General features: G+C 37.1%; 2 long non-coding RNA genes across 2 annotated transcripts in view; one reads left to right on the plus strand and one right to left on the minus strand.

Annotated features, from left to right (window-relative positions):
• The window catches only part of LOC145524088 (uncharacterized), a 410741-nt gene extending 400217 nt beyond the window's left edge, over window positions 1-10524 (minus strand). Inside the window, exon 1 of the long non-coding RNA XR_014067151.1 lies at window positions 9479-10524. This is a non-coding gene — a long non-coding RNA (uncharacterized LOC145524088). The remainder of the gene's footprint in view (window positions 1-9478) is intronic.
• The window catches only part of LOC145524086 (uncharacterized), a 107515-nt gene continuing 96392 nt past the window's right edge, over window positions 9935-21057 (plus strand). Inside the window, exon 1 of the long non-coding RNA XR_014067150.1 lies at window positions 9935-11353. This is a non-coding gene — a long non-coding RNA (uncharacterized LOC145524086). The remainder of the gene's footprint in view (window positions 11354-21057) is intronic.

Consider the following 21057-nt stretch of genomic DNA (forward strand, 5'->3'; position numbering starts at 1 on the left):
CTACTGGTGGTTGTGTGATGCCAGGTCTTGTATTCAAGTGGTTTTCTTGTGTGAGTTCTCACTATTTGATACTCCCTAGTGTTAGTTCTCTGGTAGTCTAGCGTCTTGGAGTCAGGGCTCCCACTCTAAATGCTCAGGGCTTGATCTCTGGTCAGAAACTAAGATTCCACAAGTGGTTTTTAATGACATTACATGAGATTAAAACAAATATCCAAAAATGAGAAAAGAAAGATGAACCCCACACAAATGGCAGTTACAAAATCAAGCAAATAATAATTAAAATAATGGAATATAAACATTATATATATATGTGTGTGTGTGTGTGTGTGAGTATATATATATATATATATATATATATATATACACACCCATGAGCAAAGTCAAAACAGTCCAACAAAAATAAAGTATGATAGATTGACCCAGTGAGCAAAGGAAATCAAAAATTATATTTACAAGTTAAGAAGAAAACTAACTAAAACACAAACTGGAAAACAAAACTTAAGCAAGATGCCAAGTGGGGAATAAAGCAATGAAAATAAAGCTAACAAGTATGTTGAGAGGAAAGGAAAGAAAGAAAAGAAAGAAAGAATAGATAGGCAAAGTTAAATAGAGGTAGATGAAGAAAATTTATATACATAAAGATTAACTGCAAGGGGAAAAGAACAGTAGGAAATGAAAACAAAGGAAGAAATATAGAAAAAATATACTAGATTTAAAAAAATTGACAGTTAAAATTATAAAAAAGAGGAAAAAAACAGAAGAAAGAAAACAAAACAAAACAAACAAACAAACAAAAAGGATAACTCCATAGAACTGCAAAATCCCTACGTAAATGCAGAGGTTTATAACAACAATAAAAAGTGTGACTGAATGTACCCGTATACATATTCACCCCTAAGCACAATCAAAACAGTCCAACAAAAATAAAGTACAATGGATTGACCAGGTGAACAAAGGAAACCAAAAATTATGTCTACCACGACAAAACTAACTAAAGCATAAACTGGGGAACAAAACTAAAGCAAAGTGCCAATTGGCGAATATAGCAATGAAAGTAAAACTAACAAATATGTTGAGAGAAAAGGAAAGAAAGAAAGAATAGATACGCAAAGTTAAATAGGGGTAGATAAAGAAAATTTATATACATTAAAGATTAACTTCAAGTGGAAAAGAACAGCAGGGAAAGGAAATAAAGGAATAAGTGTAGAAAAAATAATGACAGGTTTAAAAAATTAAAATTAATAAAAGAGGAAAAAACTGGAATACTCCTCAGAACTGCAAAAGCCCAATGTAGAGGCAGGGGTTTATAACAACAATAAAAAATGTGACTGAGGAAAAAAGAACGTTCAAAAGCTTAATTAGATTTCATAGTTCCAATAAAATCAACAGCAACAACAGAAGTGGAAAAGGAGAAAAGAGAAGAAAAAAAAAAATCCAAAAGAATCTACAAAAGAAGTTAAAACATAAGAATTATAAATGTTTTTCTTGAGTGACTGCTGCCAGAGTCCTTTCTCCTGCTAGAAGTCACAGTCACAGTCCACCTCACCTCCCTCCAACACTGTGCTGGTCTCTGGACCTGCTGTGGGGGCAGCTCAGATTCTAATCTGGTCTTACTTCTGTGTATTCTTGCCTTCAATGTTCACAGCTATCAGAACTAGTGCGTTTTCTTTAGTGGGCGCTGTCAATGACCATTTAAATATTCCATAGAGACAGAGTCTGCCTAGTTGATCCTGTGGATTTAACCTGCAGCTTGTACAGCTGGTGGGAGGGTTTGGGTCTTCATTAGCCACACTGCCCCTGTGCTTCAATTGTGGTTTTATTTCCACATCTGCATGTGGGTCATCCACTGGGGTTTGCTCCTGAGGCTGCCCTGGAGGACTTGGGTTTGCCCCTGTGAGGGCCAGGTGTGGAGGTGGTGCAGCTGCTTGGGTCGTAGGGGTTCTGGCAGCACCAGGTACTCAGGGGAGTTGGCGGCTAGGGCAGCCAGAAATCTAGTGCTCTAGAAGGGTATGGCAGCCAGTATTGGCCAATATGCTCCAGTATTCTTGCCTGGAGAATCCCCTCCCTGACAGAGAAGCCTGGCAGGCCACAATCTACAGGGTCGCAAAGAGTCAGACACTATCAAAGTGATCCTGTGTGCATAGACGCAAAACTTTATTTTGCCTGTGGCATCTCTGCCCCAGTGAGAGTTGAGTGTGAAGGTGGCACAGCTACTTGGCTTGCGGGTCCTTGGCAGCACCAAGTGTGCAGGTACATGGACTGCCTCCACCAAAGGAGTTATGGGCGAATCAGAGTCTTTTTTCAAGCCTCTTGTAGCTGGCGCTCAGAAGGCCTTTGACCAGTCTTTCTCCATAGCTCCGCGCGTTCAGGCACTTAGAGGGCTCCCTTGCCTGGGGTCCTTCTCTGTTGTTCAGCGCGCCAGGCACATAAAGGCCTCCACTCCCCCACCCCCTTCAACGTTGTCTGGGGTCCTACTCTGTAGATCGGCGCATCAGGCACTTAAAGGGGCACCTTGGGTGGGGTCCTCCTGCTCTGTAGTTCAGTGCCTCAGGAGTTTGATGGGCCAGCCTCTCTATTGTTCACCTGCCAATCCTGTAGTGTGGGGAAAGAGAGGCTATGGTGATGGCTCTACCCCTTACATGTGACTCAGCAGTATCACCTTGCTTCCACCGCTGCCCAACTTTCCTCCACAGGCATTTGTAACCACAATCTCCTCCCTTATAACCCCTCGATCTGTCTCTCAGCAGTCAACAGCAGCCCTCGCACAGGGATTGCTCCACAATCCCTAAACTCCAGCTCTCAGCTGCTGCTCCTTCCAGGGTACCTCCATCCCTATCAGGGGTATGAATTTCTATGGCAAGGGCTGCCTGATTCTCATTTCATTTAGGCTTCCACAGATCAGCTGTTTCACTCTCAGCCTTTAATGTTTCTCCTCTGACTCAGACAATTGCCCCAATGTAGGGAATCAGGCCCCTGCTTCAGTTTCCCCACCTGCCGAGGGCAGGTCTAGTCCTACTAACACTCCTGTTTTTCCCCCTAGTCCCTTTGTCCTACCGAGTTTTGCATGGTTCTATATATTCTTTTCCACTGGTCAGGTCCTCCTGTCCACTCTCAGCTGGTGTTTTGCATGCACTTCTGTGTCTGAAGGTGTATTCTTGATGTATCCATGGAAAGAGATGTACTCCACGTCCACCTACTCCTCAGCCATCTTGTTCTCCCATTTTGGTATTCTTAATTTACCTATATGTGTAGTACTTTGAAGTCTCCCTGAACCATTCTCTGTAACATTTAACTGTGTCCCTTATTAACAAATGAGTTAAATCAAATATTTGGCACATGTTCATTTCCTATTTGTATGAGAGGATTGATTTTATTTTGCAAAACTTATAAGACCCAAATATAGTATTTACAGATGTAGTCAGTTACCCTTATGAATTTTCTTAAAAATGCCAAAAGGCAATAATACTCAGAATAGCAAAATTTCTTAAAAATCTACTTTCTCTTTCTTACAGTCATATACACAAACATATACAGTAGGAAAGAGACAAACAACTGTCATCACCTTCCAATTAATTCTTCACCCACTCTCCAAACCCTCTTCTCTTCATCCACTACTTCTTGTATCAGTCTTCTTTTAGGTTATACTATCTCATCTGTACTTTGCTATGTGTTTTAAACTTGGGTCTTTGTTTCTCACACACTACTATATCTCAATTTTTAACCATAATTTCACACAATTTCTGCAGTTAATCTAGTAGACAATCTCTTGTGTTGAAATCAAAGAAGGGATGCTATGCTTATCCACACATTAATTATTATACCCATTTCTGTCATATAGTTGACAAAAACTTTTTGGAAATGCATAGAATATGAAAGTAGCTTTAGTTTTATCTTACAGCATCAAGGGCAGGGACACTCTAAGAGAGAACAAAAGGGCTTGTTATGGGAATTTAAAATCCAATGAGATACATACAAGTCCTGCTCAAAATCTTTTTGATCACAGTAGGAGGTTTCAGACATCGACGGAAAAATTGTTAGTTTTGGTGAACAGAGGTTCACTCTTGGTGTGCACATACAATAACAGAACAAGGTAGTACCTGCTTTCTTTTTTTTCTTTTCTTTAATCCACTATCTTATATATACTTATATATCCTACTGCTTACTTAATTATACTAAATTACTCATTTCTCCAAAATTGAAAGTGCACTATTTTCATAAACAAAGTTTTGAAGTGTCCTGTGCTCTATTCTGAATATATTCCTTCTAGTCAATTAATTCTCCTCCACAAGAAGTACATGTCAAGTCAAAGCAATACTTTTATTCTGAAAACATCTGCTCATGTAGACTTTAACTGATTGTACAGATATTAATTTCTGTTGTAAACCTTCCACATCCTCCTGCCCTCTCCACCATGGTCTATTAGGCAATGTCTAGACAAGGAAGTTATTTTGTTCAGTTAGCACTGGATGTTTGGAGGGCAAAATAATAATCTTCACAGAAGGAAAGAAAGCATAATATGTGAAGGAAAAGTCTCTAGTGAAGCTAAGCTAATCCTATTTGATAGCTAGTTTCTAGAATTAACTTCCTGAACTTGATGCTGCTTCTCTTTCTATAAATATGTTCTACCTGTGTATGTTTTAGTGATCTTCACATAGCCAAGGGCTGTGTTTAACAGTCATCAAGCAGAAACATAAATCTTTCTTTAGTATTATGTTCTTGTGTGCAGTCACATGCATCTGTATATCAGCGGTGGGAGTAGAGGAAAGAGAACAGAGCAGATTTGTGTGTCCGGAAACAGACTAGTATAAATATGCATTGCTGTGTGGTTAATATAGTTTACATCAATGAGAACAAAATAACTGTGACATTTGCCTCTGAGATCTGTGAAATCACATGTGTCTGGGGAATACCGAATGGAGAAGAGCATGCTGCACTGAGACTCTCAAAAGTTAGATTTCCATTTTCCTTGAGTATCTTAAAAGGACCTTGTTCTAATAATTTGAAAACTCATCAATTGAACTCATTATTTTAATTTGCAGTATCCTTTAAAGGAGACATCTTGACTATGGGCTATCACACTTTGTATCTATTCTTACTATCTTATCTTGAGTTTTTGGTTATCTTTCTTAATGCTACACACACACCACATACCCCATAGGAAATTCTGGTAACTCTAAGATAAATGTGCCATCCACTAGGAATTCTTCTCCTGCAATCCACTGGACTTGATCACACTAACTAAATACATCACATGTGCATTATATTTAGTAATGTAGGTGTCTTTCTGACCAGACTCTTAGCTACTTAAGCGCAAACACTGTGTATTATTTATGTTGATATATCAACCCTTTCTTGACCCTTCATCCTGTAATTATGCAAGTAAAATTTCACTAAAATGCCTAAAGAACATTTAAAACTAATTTATCACATTTAAAATAATTCCAACTTTTGATATCTCCATTGCTGACTCACACCTTTAATGATCTCCAAAACAATACTTTTTCTCAAAGTACATCTGTATGAATCCCTAACCAGCTTTTTCCAGAAATACATTTAAACTGTCTATACTATTGAAGGAAAAAAAAGAATGAATATATCTGGCAATACTCAAATTTAGGGACATAGTTTTAAACCATAGATCCTATAGAAGAGCAGCCCTCTTGTTTATGTAAAAGGACACTGAGGTTGATCAGTTAGTAGAGTGACCTTTGACTTTTCTTTCACAGTATCATTGGCAAGTCATTTGTTGACGCTGTAGGGATTGAACCTGAAAAGGGCAGAGCACTTAAGAAAAGTGTAATTTAAGCTGTTGATGTTTTTCCTTTTACTATTGCTCTTTATTTCCATGAATCTCTAGATTCCTTTCAACATGGGAGAAGCAATCTTATTCTTTAATTTTGTTATCGTGCCCTTCTCCACAACACCTAAGTAATCCTTTACACAGAGAAGATGCTCAATCTATACTATTGCTCTAAATTCCTCCTAATCTTCTTTCATAGCCTCTCATTTTGGTTTGCTCTTTTTTCATCCTAAAGACATATGCTTTCCTAAACTCTAAGGTCAGTGGCCACCCTAGTCAAGTTATTTAGTATATCCTTTCATGCATAACTTCTAAAGGTACATACTTCTGCTAAACTTGTATATATTATTGAATCAGTGGATCATGGCTCCTTTCACCAACCCTAAAAGGAAATCAGAGATTGAACAAATGAACTAAGATACTACTATATTTACATAAAATAGAAATCAAAGTAATACTATACTAGTAAAATAAGAAAGGTTATTTGATCTGTCCCTTTTTACATGTAAAAGTATTTCTTTAAACAACCTCAGGATGTCCTTAAATTGATCCAGAAAATATATGCAAAATATTAGTCAGATATTCATGATACAGAATGTTATTGTTAATTTATGGTAGTTCTATTCCTTTTGTATCTCTATAAACAGATTTTAAAAGTTAGTAATACATTCCTCTTATCAAAATAGGCACAGGACATTGTAAATCAACTATACTTCAATAAGATAAATTAGGGAAAAAATAGGAGAAACTCGTTTAAACAAATTGCTCATTTTAGACACCTCATTAATTAGAAATGTCATGTTTGATTATAAAAACTATGGATTTGCTGCTAAGAAAAAATTCCTCAAATCCATTGAGACTAAAATAAGAGTAAATAGAACATATAGATTTTTATATTCACTTTAACACTTTTGTTGAAAAAAATTGGAACCACAAGTAGTATAATTATTAGATAGAGAAAAAAATGCAAATGATTAATTCCAAACAAGGGAAGTGAAAATCTATGATATGAGGGAAAAGGATGGGAATAAATGAAAAGATTACAAAGTTCACTGGAAAAATACAACTTAGAGAGTGAAAACATAAAATTATGGAGGGGTATAAAAATAGTATAGATACTAGAAGATACAAGAAAATTACGATCAGAAGTCTATGTACCTAAAGCGCGGAGAAATGGAACACTTCTTGACAATCAGTGGGTATGTAAACGGTACAACCATTATGAACAATGCACTCTTTTTCCAGTACAAGAAGCTGCAACTTGAAGTATGTTCTATTATAAATGCATGTATTTTACTTATTTTTAAAAATTGTTTGTATTATAACTCTAGGGAAAAATATATCTTAGATAATAAGCCTAAGAGATGTTAAATTAATGTTACTTAAAATAGTCACGTTTAAAAATAACCTACAACTAAGCAGAACTGGCAATTAAGAAAATTATGAACATTTTTAAGAGTAGGAAAATGATATATCAGATATTTTATATTTTTATATTAAAACTAGATATTTTAATCATATTATTTTATATAGTTATATACAACTTTATTTGGACGTTTGCAGCCAGAGAAGAACTTATTGGAACTCTAACCTATTTTTGAAAAATCCCAAAGAAAGACTAACACTATTTATTCTTAGACCTTTGGGAAATTAGAAATCAATGTTTGACATTACTCCTGTTTTCTATTAGAATGTCTAATATTTATCACAGGTAGTTACTGGGCACAGATTATTAATGTATTTATGATAAAGTCATAAGCTTTTTACTAAAGATTTCATGAATGATATTTTGGGAATTGAGTCTCTCTTAAATGTAAATTTTTATAAATGTATCTAAACATTTTTCTCATAATTTCAAATTACAAAATGCTTTCTTTTAATGGCAAATTATATTTAAATGTGACTAGTATAGTCATATTTTTTTCAGCAGGTAAAATATGCATTTGTCTTTCTTTTAAAATTATAATCAGCCTTTGCAAAAGAACAGCTATAAAAAGGGATAAGCAGATCATTTTTACAGTGTTCTATCAGGAAAACATTCTATTCAGCATTTCCCCATTATGTAACCCCTTAAATGAAAAATATTAATATTGTAACCATTAAATGAGGTAATTATATTAAAAAAAAACTAAAATTGATAGTAATTATATAATGCCCTAGTCACAGTCAGTATGTAAAAATTTGTAACATTTTGAAGCTATAATTTGGGATAAAACATGTATACTCTGTAGAAATATTTACTTTCTCTTTTTAGCTCTAAATAAAATGCAATGGCCCAATCCTTTACTGTAGAGTTTACCAATTGGTAAAAAAGCACACACATAGCCCTGACAGTTTTGTTTACTTATACAGCAGCTAAAGAATTGTCCTTTCCAAATCAATAACCCCGCCTAGGAAAAAATGTCCGTTGTATCACTGGTTAGCAGTGACAGTTATACGAATAAAGAGATTTTTTTTCCTCTTCTATGACTTGATTCCCTCTTGAATAAATTAAAGTGAGTAGCTGCCACCTCAAAATATTCCCAGGTGATTCAAGTGTAATTTTGTTAAATAGTACTTAAATAATGACTCAATCTAGATACTGGTTTACCTAGGCCCTTGGGTATTCACTCAGTCTAAATCTTCAGTAATGTTTCTAAAACATGTACAATGTGAGTCAAATAGATCCCCAGACAAGAACCAAAAGTCATGCATTTTATGCCTAACAAAATGAGGTAAAGTTTGTTATTCATAAGCCTTGGGAGAGATGCAAAAGCAGTAGCTGCTATTAATCAACATCTTACATAGAAATAGGAAGGCCAAACATCTAGTGTTTGGGTCTCTTAGAAAACACATAGTAGGCTTTTATTAATTTAAATCATTCCACACGTTTATCAAGTTGTTTTCACTGCACTTGTATTTCCATTAAAACAAAACAGGAAACTAACCCATAATCTTCCAAAAAAGCTAAAATAGTACAATTCAATGAAATGAAAGCTGTATTAGTATTCTCTAAATCTATAATGTATATACAATTAAAAGGTTGATAATATTTACACAGTGGTTTGGAATTTCTCTCAGAGACAATCTCAGGGAAAAATATCTGGTTGGAAAGGTAGTGAAGCTTGAAGATTATTAGAACAACAATGTATACCACAAAAATGTATACCAAAAGTATACCACATTGTATGATATTTTGAGGAGTGCTTTAAGGGAGAAGAACATAATTTCTATCAAGAACATAATTTCCATGCAAAATAACTTCCCCTTAAAAAGTAAGCAGTTATAGTCTAAACTTTTTTAACAAGGGTCTGGGGAGGAGCCCAGGCATGCGTGAGGCAGGGAGGAGACAAACATGCTTCACAGGTGGAAGCCAAGCCTCACAGAGCTGGCAGGTGCCTCAGCTCTCCAAGACCTTTGACGAGATCTCCAGGGACGGGGGGAGCCTGGTGGGCTGCCGTCTATGGGGTCGCACAGAGTCGGACACGACTGAAGCGACTTAGCAGCAGCAGCAGCAGCGGATTCTTGCTGATACACCTAGTCCAAAAGCCGGTCAGACTCAGGAGACTTTTAGGTGGTATCTAACCTCTTTAACACCTCAAGGATGAAGCAGAAACAACGAATTCTGCGTAAACTAGGTGGAAGAGCCCTGAACATGAACAAGAGGAAACTACGCAAGAGGCAGGAGGTCCACCCTACCTTGTCCCCGTCGCTGTGGCGCCCGAGCTGCCGCACTCCTCATTGCTGGCGGGACCAACATTCCTGGACCGACTGTGTCTATCAGGTGCTGGCCACAAGCGAGGCCCCATGAGTCCACTGGGTGCCCGGGGAAGATATAGTGGAAGTCGGCCTGCAGCCGGACTTGTGGTGTTTGGCCGCCTCAACTGGCCTGGATGTACTAAATGCAGGGGCAGTTATGGACAGTTTAGAAGAGAAACATCTGGAGGCTGAAGATGAACTGAATACGGAAGCAAGACCAGGACCCAAATTTCTTACAAGCACAGGGTTTCTTAGGAAATGCTCCCTCGGCCTTGGGGAAATCAGCGATGGGCTTGCCTGTGCATGTTACCATTTGACTGGAGTGATGGGGAGGGACGTTTCATGACTGTGAACAACAAGGTGCAGAAGAGTCAGTCGTAAAGACTTGGCAGGAATGCAGCCGATATGTTTGTGATTATCTGAAGAGCCTGGAGAGCTTTCTTCAGCTCGGTGCCAAAGTTCCAAAGGGGGCACTGCTGTTCTCCCGGGCTGTGGGAACATGCCGCTGACCAAGATGGCAGAGATGGAAGCCTGTGTCTTCTTTGGCACTGGCCAGTCAGGAGTTTGTGGCGGTCAACCGAGGCCTCAGCTCTGCGCATTTATGCAGCCTCTTCAGGGAAGCCCGCCCCCGCCCCCACACCCGGGAGTCGTGTACATCGAGGAGACTGACTCCGTGGGCAAGAAGCGCCCCACTACCAGGTCTGGCTTCTCCAACAAGGAAGAGGGACGTATTCTGAACCAGTTTCTGTGGAAATGGGTGGACCGGGCACCACGAACCACGTCACAGCTCAGGCGTCCACCAACCAAACCGACACTTTTGACAAAGCTGAGGCCAGGCCCGCTGGACCAAGTCTTCACCCACCTTTTCACACGGCGGGAAAGGCAAGAGGTTTTTTCAAGCAGCACCTGAAAAGACTGGCACTGACCTGGGCCCGCCGTGTTCACCGGTAGTGTCTGTCAGCGGCAATCCCGGCTCAGCGTAGCCGAGCTCTGTATGGAACCCTCGCGGGAAGTTCGGCGAAGATCTCGCGGCCAACACGGGTTTTCCCTCCAGCACCACACGCCACGCAGTGTTGCCCGTGCCACTCCACTGAGCAGGATTTTCTCAGAGGGTCGTGGGGACGTGGTTGCGCTTCACCAGTTGGGCCATGCTTGGGTTGGCTGGCTGCTGGTACACACGGAGGCGGTGCTGAAAGGCTTCTCTGTACCAGAGACAAAAGCTGCTCTGGGCTTGGTTCTGCTGCTGGAGAGAAACCAGCCCCGCTTCACCAAGGAGCTGCTAATTGAGAGAGTGTGCATGGCCCTAGGCAGCCGCAGGCTGTCCAGGACCATCCCCTTTAACAAGAACCCTTCCCAGCCACAGGAGGCCCTAAGGAAGGTCACCCGCACCACCCACTCCACGGGGAAGCAGTCTGGTGTGGCACTGAGCATCCAGCCCTTCTCCTTCCCGGAGGCATCTGAAAGCCTCACAGTTGTCGGTGCTTTTCAGCCAGGACCTCCAGCAGATAATGGGCCACAAAGCAAAACTGCTGGACACTAAGGCCTACAGGCGCATAGAGAAAGCGCTCAGGGCTACCTGGACAGGCAGCAGGTGCTGGCGAACCCCAATTGGAAGAGGAAGTTTCGAAGCGTGAGGCCTCGGTGCCCGCCGCCGCATCGGACTAAGAAAATGGCGCCTCTGAGATGGAGCGACACCTGAAGCAGAGAAACAAGATGTTGGCGGGGATCCTGAGAAGGAAGAGCTGTCTTGGCCAACGTAGTTTGACCTCCATTATGGTGCCTATGAGGATGTGGTGTTTCCTTACACTGGATCTGGTAAGTGAACTTCTTACTTAGCTGTTCTTTAAATTTATTTTTATTTGAAGTTTGTACCTTGTTACTGAGTTTTGGCTGGTCTCTGGTGAAGGGCTCGAGATCCATTAATTGATTTTCCTATGCATGATTAGCAAATGTTTCTGCAGAGATGAAGACAACCAAAACAAAACACGGCTTTTAAATTACTGTTTGTGCTGGTCCTTCTTACCCATTAGGTTTCTCACACATCTCTCCACAAAATATTTTGAGGAGGAGAAAGATATTTCTTCAGAGAGGTATATTCACACTGGACTGAGTTCCTAAGAATGTACTATTTTTCCTTACATAGGAATCTTCCTGAAAAGAACTCCCTCTGGCTAATACACTCATTACAACCCATCACTCAGCTTTTGCCATGTGTTACATAACTCAGAGATTCACACTTAAGGTTCCAGTTTAGACATAAGTATCTCTCATAAGGTCACTAGATAGGGTTCCTCTCCTGTTAGTGAATGCATATGCTGCTTTTCACTTCTCCCCTTGTATTAAAACAACTTATACAACTAATTCCTCATTGGACTATGAATTTCTGGAGAAGTGACATGCATTTAACCCTTTTAATAAAAGAATTGAATCTAGTGAAGTAACAGAAAAGAAAATGGCTTTTTTCCCCCTTTCCTCCTAACTAGTGCTTTAGAACATTTCTGATAGTTCCTTCCTAGCTTTGCATAGAATCTTTTGATATAAATTTCAGTTGTAAGAACAAGTCTCATTTTAGAAATTGACTCCTCTTGGTATTAAAAAGTCCAGTCCACTTTAATTTAAAACTTAAATCTCATAATGCAAAGCCTCTCCCCACTTACCAATGTAGCTGTGATCTCACTTGGCTTGGGGACTGATAGTGGGGAGGCAAACATGGTATTTTTCACTCTTTCCTCTCAACTTCTTACCCTTTATTTCTGCATCTCATTTCCTTTTCCAGTGTATTTTGAGGGAAGATGAGAACATATCTTTTCTGATTGGTTTTATTATCATCTGAGCATTCTGTGTGTTAGGCCCTAAATGTGAATTCTTTTATTGGTTGTATTAATGGGTACTTCTGAGACTCCCATGGACCTCTGCATATGTCATGGTTCCATTCAGTTTCCCACTTCCTGGAAGTACTCTCTGTAGAGTTACATTTCTGGACTCCTTTTCCCCAACACAGCTCCCTCTTTCATAGGATGCTGTCAGGATGGTTCGAGCCTGGCTATTTGTACAGCATTTTTGCTAGGCCAATGGATAGATCTATATCCTTACCAGATGTTGCTTACAAGGGTGCAGGGTGCTTTTGTTGCATGACTTTCTCCTTACCTTGCCCTGTGGACCCAGATGATACTCAACTCCAGATGTTTTGTTCATAAATATTCCCCAAGCTATGGCAATGTATGTCAGACTTGCTCAAAAATTATTTCAATATACTCTGGCCTAGTAGCCCCAGAGATAGCCTAGTGAGTTTCTGCTGTTTAGAAAGCTTCCAGGAGCAGAGTCAGTAGCATGAAACCCTTTTGGAGCACTTCTTGTTTGTATTGAGATTGTAGATATAGGAAGAAAGGGAAACATCACAGCACTTTGCCTAAGCTGATTACTCACTACTACTTTGAATTCTCTGTTCAAGTTTCTAGTCTTCTTTTATATATTACAGACATGGGTGAATTGTGTTTGCTAATTTAGTAAGTCCAACTTGGATGTAATTAGAATCACTACTTAAAATGAAGAGGCTCTTACTTCTTCATTAAAAAGGTATATAAATTTACAAAAGGAGACTCAATCAAATTTATTTTATTAAAAATGGGAAATAGTAACACAGATCTCTGAAAATACAAAATATGTCTCTTCGTTTTAAAATTCTGTTTTGAAAAATTGCCAAATATTTTAATCTACCCCATAGAAACTCACTATATAATGGTATGTTTTTTAATGTCCTAGAAATCTGGCCTTAACACTTGTCTGTATAATCAAATACAAATATGTACTTTGTCTATTAAATTAATTTAACTAGAGCCTTATGAGGTAATGTTTTAAAAAGTAGTAAGTTTTTATATCTATACATTTATATATATTATTGTTGTTGTTGTTGTTCAATCTCTAAGTCATGTCTGACTGAGACCCCATGGACTGCAGCACACCAGACTTCCCTTACTTTCACTGTCTCCCAGAGTTGCTCAAACATACGACCATTGAGTCAGTGATGGTATCTAACCATCTCATCCAGTGCCACTCACATCCCCTTTTGCCTTTAATTTTTCTCAGCATCAGGGTCTTTTTCCAGTGAGTTGGCTTTCACATCAGATGGCCAAGGTATTGGAGCTTCAACTTCAGCATCAGTCCTTCCAGTGAATACTCAGGGTTGATTTCCTTTAGGATTGACCGGTTTGATTTCCCTGCAGTTGAAGGAACTCTAAAGAGTCTTCTCCAGCACCACAACTCTAAAGCATCAATTCTTTGGTACTCAGCCTTCTTTTTGGTCCAACTCTGACATCCATACATAATTACTGGAAAAGCCATAGCTTTGACTATATGAACCTTTGTCAGCAAAGTGGTATCTCTGCTTTTAAAAACACTGTATAGGTTTGTCATAGCTTTTCTTCCAAGGAACAAGCATCTTTTAATTTTGTTTCCACTTTGGCCCCGCCACTTCTTTCTTTCCGAATCTGTTAGTAATTGCTGTCTGCTCTTCCCCAGTAGCATAATGGACACCTTTTGACCTGGTGTGCTTATCATCTGGTTTCATATCTTTTTGCCTTTTCATACCACTCACAGGGTTCTTGCAGCAAGAACACTAGAGTGGCTTGCCATTCCCTTTTCCAGAGGACCACATTTTGTCATAACTCTTCACTATGATGTATCCGTCTTGGGTGACCCTGCACAGCATTGCTCATAGCTTCATTAAGTTATGCAAGCCCCTTAGCCATGACAAGGCTGTGATCCAAGAAAGAGATTTATTTATGCACACATACATACATATATATCATTTGTAATCTATTTTATTGCATTTGAAAATCAATTTGGTTAATAGAAATTATCACAATATATTTTTTTATAGGTAGGTTTTTTATAAATTATATACATTTTAATTTTTAAAATAAAATACAAAATGAGAATAATGATGTATAAGCTACATTTAACTGATTTCTTTTTTGAAACTTAATTAGCATTCCATAGATAACATGAGTAATACCATCCAAAGTACTTGCTTTAACAAATGTTACAATACAAAACTTTGGGACAGTTCCCCTTTCCCCCCCAAAAAAAGGTAGTTCACAGTTCTATTTCATTTTTTTTTAATTTTTATCTTTTGTAAGAGTTTCATTTTCTTTTCTTAACTTTTTATTTTATATTAGAGTATAGCTGATTATCAATGTTGTGACAGTTTGAGGTGGACAACAAAGGGACTCAGCTATACTTATACATGCATGCATTGTCCCACAAACTCACCTCCCATCCAGGCTGCCACATAACATTGAGCAGAGTTCCCTGTGGTATACAGTAGGACCTTGTTGATTGTCCATTTTAAATATAGCAGTGTGTACATGTTGATCTCAAACTCCCTATCTCTCCCTGCCATTTTTACCACTTAGTAACCATAGGGCCATTCTCTAAGTCTGTGAGTGTGTTTCTCTTTTGCAAATAAGTGCATTTATATCATGTCTTTTTAGATTCCACATATAAGGAACATCAGGCTTCCCTGGTGGCTCAGCAGTAAAGAATCCCCACCTGCCAATGCAGAAAACTCAGGAGATTCAGGTCCCATCCCTGGGTTGGGAAGAACCCCTGAAAAAGGAAGTGACAACCCACTCCAGTATTCTTGCCAGGAAAATATGGACAGAGGAGCCTGGTGGTTGCATGGGGTTGCAGAGTTGGACATAGTGACTAAAGAGCGACAATAAGGAATGCCATACGATATTTCACCTTCTCTGACTTACTTCATTTAATATGATAATCTCTAGATCCATCTATGTTGCTGCAAATGGCATTGTTTCATTCTTTTTAATGGCTGAGTAACATTCCATTGCATATGTGTGTCATTTCTTCTGTGTCCATTCCTCTGTCTGTAGATGTTTAGGCTGCTTCCATGTCATGGCTGTTATAATAAACAGTGCTGCAATGAACATTGGGGTGCATGTATCCTTTTGGATCATGTGTTTCTCTGGGTGTATGCCCAGGAATAGGATTGCAGGGTCATATGGTAGCTCTATTTTTAGTTTTTAAGGAAATTTTATAATGTTCTCCATAGTGGCTGTATCAATTTACATTGCCACCAACAGTGTGGGAGGTTTCCCTTCTATCCAGACCGTATTCAGCATTTATTGTTTGCAGATTTTTTTGATGATAGCTATTTTTGACAGGTGTGATGTCATATCTCATTGTAGTTTTGATTTGCATTTCTCTAATAATTAGTGATGTTGAGCATCTGTTCATGTAGCTCTTGGCCATCTATTTATCTTCTTTGGAGAAGTGTCTGTTTAGGTCTTCTGCCCATTTTTGTATTGGTTTGTTAGTTTTGATGAGATTAAGCCTCATGAACTGTTTGTAAATTTTGAATACTATTCCCCTGTAAGTCTCATCAGTCACAATTATTTTTTCCCAATATGTGGTTGTCTTTTCAAGTGTTTTTTTCACTGTTTTCTTTGTTTTGGGAAAGCTTTTGAGTTTAAGTAGGTCCCATTTGTTTATTTTTGTTTTTATTTTCATGCTTCTGGGAGATGAAGTGAAAAAGATACTGCTATGATTTATCTCTGCCTCTGTTTTCGTCTAGGAGTTTTATAGTGTGCGGTCTCATATTTAGATCTTTAATCTATTTTGAGCTTTTTTTTTTGTATAGTGTTAAAGAATGATCTAATTTCATTTTTTTTTTTCACTTGTAGCTGTCCAGTTTTCTGAGCACCATTTGTTGAAGAGACTGTCTTTCCAACATCATATAGTCTTGCTTCCCTTGTTTTAGATTAATTGACCATAGGTACATGAGTTTATTTCTGGGCTTTCTATCCTGTTCCATTGATCTATATTTCTATATTTGTGCCAGTACAATACTGTGTTGATAACTGTAGCTTTGTAGGATAGTCTGAAGTTAGGGAGCCTGATTCCTCCAGCTCCATTTTTCTTTGTCATTGCTTTGGCTATTTGGGGTCTTCTGTGTTTGCATACAAATTTTAGTGTATTTTTGTTGTTGTTGTTGTTCTAGTTCTCACAGTTGTCTTTTAATTGCCTTTTAATCTATTTTCAGACCTGAAAAATGGAGTGCTGTTGTTTTTTTAATAGATAACATTTAGGCTAAAGCAACCAACATTGTATATGAAGTTTTATTAAAATCTTATCTGTTTTTCTTTTTTATTTTTTCATTATAAGACCTTGAGAAAAAAAAATTGTACACATGAGAGATTTCTCATAAGAGAAATGAAATTCCCTTACTATAGACCTGGACTTCCCAGGTAGTGCTAGTAATAAAGAACTCACCTGACAATATAGGAAACAAAAAAGACATGGGTTCAGTCCCTGGGTCGAGACCGTGGCAACCCAATCCAGTATTCCTGCCTGGAGAATCCCATAGACAGAGGAGCTTGGCAGGCTACCATCCATAGGGTTGCAAAGAGTCACACAACTGAAGCTACTTAGCACGCAGTATAGGCCTAAAATGAAGTTTAACTGTAAAGGAAGAATGTTTATTAAGCAGTCTACATCAGAAATATATATTTCATTCAGTAATAAGTAGCTAAGGTAGAACCGAATAAAATAAAACTTAAATGTTTCTGTGAGGAGTATGATTGATATCAAGGAAGCTACTCATATATTCGAAACCAGCCATATAGTTAAACATCATCACCCCTTCCTAACAAACCTAAATTTATACAGTACTAAAAGGAAGTAGTTTATAAGTAGATAACCAACTTCTATCTAGAGTTATGCTCTGACACCACTCAAATGTAGGAAACTGCTCTTCCTGGTCCATGGTACTGATTCTTATAATGGTATCAGACCATTCCTGACTTTTTAGTACAATGAAGTTGTGTTTTTTTTTTTTTTAAGTTACTATAATTTAATTTTCTGAAATGTTCTTTCATGTTAATTTATTATCAGTCTTCTAAAGCTTTTTAAAAGGGAGCACAAACATCTAATGTATTATTTAATAGAATTAGAGGATATGACAATTTTTATATCACTGGAGAAAATATGATACACCCCCCCCGAATATGCTGATTTCAGATATTTAATACTAGTCTGGCTACTCCTTAATACAATTAACACCAAAAACTTTGTGTAAATTATGGAAAGAGTATGAACTGTATAGCTGTATATCCTGGCAGAGAGAGAGAGAAGGATTAGGGAGCTAGGAATAGGGGTCAAGGAAAAGGATGAAGAAGACTGCCTCATGGTTATTTGTAATCATTAGAGAAAAGTTTTACTCCAGAAAGTTAATGATGCTAAAAATCAACTGCATCATTTTGTAAAGTTTGAAGACAAAATTGAAAGAACAGCATTGTTATCCTCAAAAATGCCATTGTGTAGTTGTCTAGACGGGAAATAGCAAAGTCAAGAAGTAAAAGATTAGCCCTTCATCAAATGATAAATCCTAGAGCAAATTCCCAAATGATATCATTCTGTAATTGTATGTGTTTGGACAAAGAATTGGGTCAAATGCTATATCGATCAATCAGGATGTCTGCCTCAGAGTAAAATGATTGAAATGAATCTATCACCACTCCTGGAAAACTTTATTTATGTTCTCATAGGAGATAATTGCACTAAATATAGTGAGTTTTCTCTGGAATAGTGAATTAAATAAATAAAAATTGCTGCAGTTTGCATTTGTACAAGGTAAAAATAGGAGTTAACTCCTTACTTGCCCTTTTCAAAAAAAAAAGAAATTTGCAGCTTTAAAATTGACCTCAATTATTTTGTAACTGTTGAATGCAATGAAAAAACTTCATGGATTTCAAACATATATTTATCTGTTACTTTGGAAAGTCACTTGAAACTCTCTGGGTCACTATTTTGCTGTCTTTTAAACTATTTTAAGTAACGCAATGTTTATGTAATCTATTTTGAATGCTGTGTTTAAACCCACTCCAGTATTCTTGCCTGGAGAATTCCAGGGACGGCGGAGCCTGGTAGGCTGCTGTCTATGGGGTCGCACAGAGTTGGACACAACTGAAGCGACTTAGAAGGAGCAGCAGCAAAGAATTGGTTTTATTTTACATTTATTTCAGTATGGGGTTTGTAGTGCATCCACCTGAAGAAGTTCTTTGAATCCGCATTTCAAGTGCCATCATTCATTCATTATAAAACCTTTAGAGTAAATTGCTTTAGTAGAAGCACCTTTTAAATATAATCAATTATTCTTATATATTATTTATAGTAATTGGTACCATGCACATGACTCTTTCTGAGCACTTAATTAGTTATACCAATTGCTAAGCAACAGGCAATGGCAAGGTACATCTATAATGAGAAAAGTTAAAAAAAAAAAAACAAAACACAACAGCACAGTACAGAATAAGGCAAAATACACACTGCAATGAAAAGTTCACACTTTTCCAAATAAGATGTATAGAATGCCAAGATCAATCTGAAGCTGAAAGAATAAAAATGAGGCAGTCCTTTAAATTGTGTATCCTTTATCATAATAGTAGTAATTAATGTAATTACTCCCAAATTAATGTAACTTTTAAAATTCACTTTAAAATGGAGGAGGCTGTCATTATTATTTTATATTTGGGTGAAAACTACATGTTTTAGCTTCTGAAGAAAACAGTGACAAAATTCTCACACCTTTGAGTGATTTTGGCCAATCGTTTTTCTAACTTTCAAGTTGGTTTGACTGGAGCATAAGAAGTTTTTACTTATTTCACAAGAATTTACTGTGATTCTAAACACTGTTCTTCCTGTTGTTTCCTATTAGGAAATGTTTGTTTTCAAACCATTTATTTATTTACATATGTATGTATGTATACATGTGTGGATGCTACTAGACTTATCTAGTATTACCAGGTAAGCTCTTTTTGAAATAAGAAGTTAATCATGGTAGTAGACTAAGATGATATAAACTTTGAACTTCTTTCTTCCTCATCTCACCCTTCTTTTTTACTTCTGTGTTTACTTTATTTATTTTTAAAGGTTGAAACAAATTTGACTTGTCATGGAAGAAATCAGAGCCAATGCCCAAATTACAAAAGAAATATTTACCACGGGCATTTGAGAGATCTTTCCTAAAACAGGCAGGTTTTTCCTTAACAGAGTGACTGTTTAAGACAAAATAAATAAATAAATTGTTAGCAAATTATTTATTCCAAATAAATTATATGGAAAATGTTTTAGAGTAAGCTGAAAGAATGCTACTAATTCCATGAGGCATTAAGGTGTCAAGTTATTGTTCACATAGTGCTTACTTCTAATATTATCTTGGGCAGTGATGAAAGGAAAAAATAAGAGGAAGTTAAAGTATGCTTTTGACTCTCCCACAGCGATTATCTTAGCCTCAAGTACATTTGCTCCTACATTTGGTAATAAGATTTCATTGTACTTAACCTGTTACTTTATGTGACAGCATGACCTGTTGCAACTTGCAGTACTTTTTTCCTTGACATTTCATACAAAGAAAATATCAAGAAATTAGATTCCAAAGTAAAAACAAAATTATTTTCCTAATTTTGAGTGACACTAGCAAATTAAAATCACAAAGAATGCAAGTGACTTCATAGATTGTTAGATCATTCAAGATAAAAAAAGCTCACATATTAATAAGGAAATATAATTTCTCAGTACATGGGCTTGGCTCTATTCTCGCTGCCCTTAGACTTCTACACAGAGGAATTTAAATGAAAATTCTGTTGAGAATGGGAATTGTAAAATGAAATTTTAATATATGTTTTTCAGAAGTATATCCTGGCTTATAGAAACTATAGTACAGAGTTTAGTGTAATGTCTAAGTGAGGAAATATATCAAACAAACAACCAAAGTTTAAAGAGTGGTTTAGCAGTCTTCTCAGTTTTCAAAGTAACTAAAATAGCAATAGCTTTTTAAAAAGAAGAAAACCAAATCATATCCCTAAATATAAATGTGACAATCACTTCTTAGCAAGCTCCATGATTCATCCTTTTTAAGTATGTAAATTAACTTGAGAGTCAAAATATAGTGATTTAGCAGATTAAAGTTAAAAATCAATTTAAGAAAACAAAAAGCAAATTCTAATTGAAATTATTTTCAAAACTTGACTTATACATTCAATAATATTTGCTGTAGGCTTGATGAATGAATTAAAGGATAAATAGATAAAGCAAGTCAAACAATAAAAATTGAGAATTCTTTGCTTATCTCAGAGAATCTTACACAGATCAACCACATATGCTGTATTCTGATTTTAAAAATAGCTTAAAAAGTACTTAGAAATGCAAATATTTTATTTTGTTTATAGTATGTACATTTCATTTCTTTTACCTTTGTTCCTGTCAAAAATATCATTCTATATATCTTCAATCTTTTATCATGTTGATAGAGACCATCAGCACTTGTCTGCAGGTATTTCTTTCCAAGTTTGTCCACACCTACTAATGAAACCAAATTGTAAAAACAATAGAAAAGTTATTCCATGTCTGTTACTAATTTTTGATAAAGGCAATTGTGTGATTTTGATTTGAATAGAATTGTATTAATCAGTTAAAACATCATTCCTGTAAAAAAAAATCAT

The sequence above is a fragment of the Giraffa tippelskirchi genome, chromosome 10 (assembly GCF_054371585.1).
Source record: "Giraffa tippelskirchi isolate mGirTip1 chromosome 10, T2T-mGirTip1v1.2.pri, whole genome shotgun sequence".
NCBI classification, from domain to species: domain Eukaryota; kingdom Metazoa; phylum Chordata; class Mammalia; order Artiodactyla; family Giraffidae; genus Giraffa; species Giraffa tippelskirchi.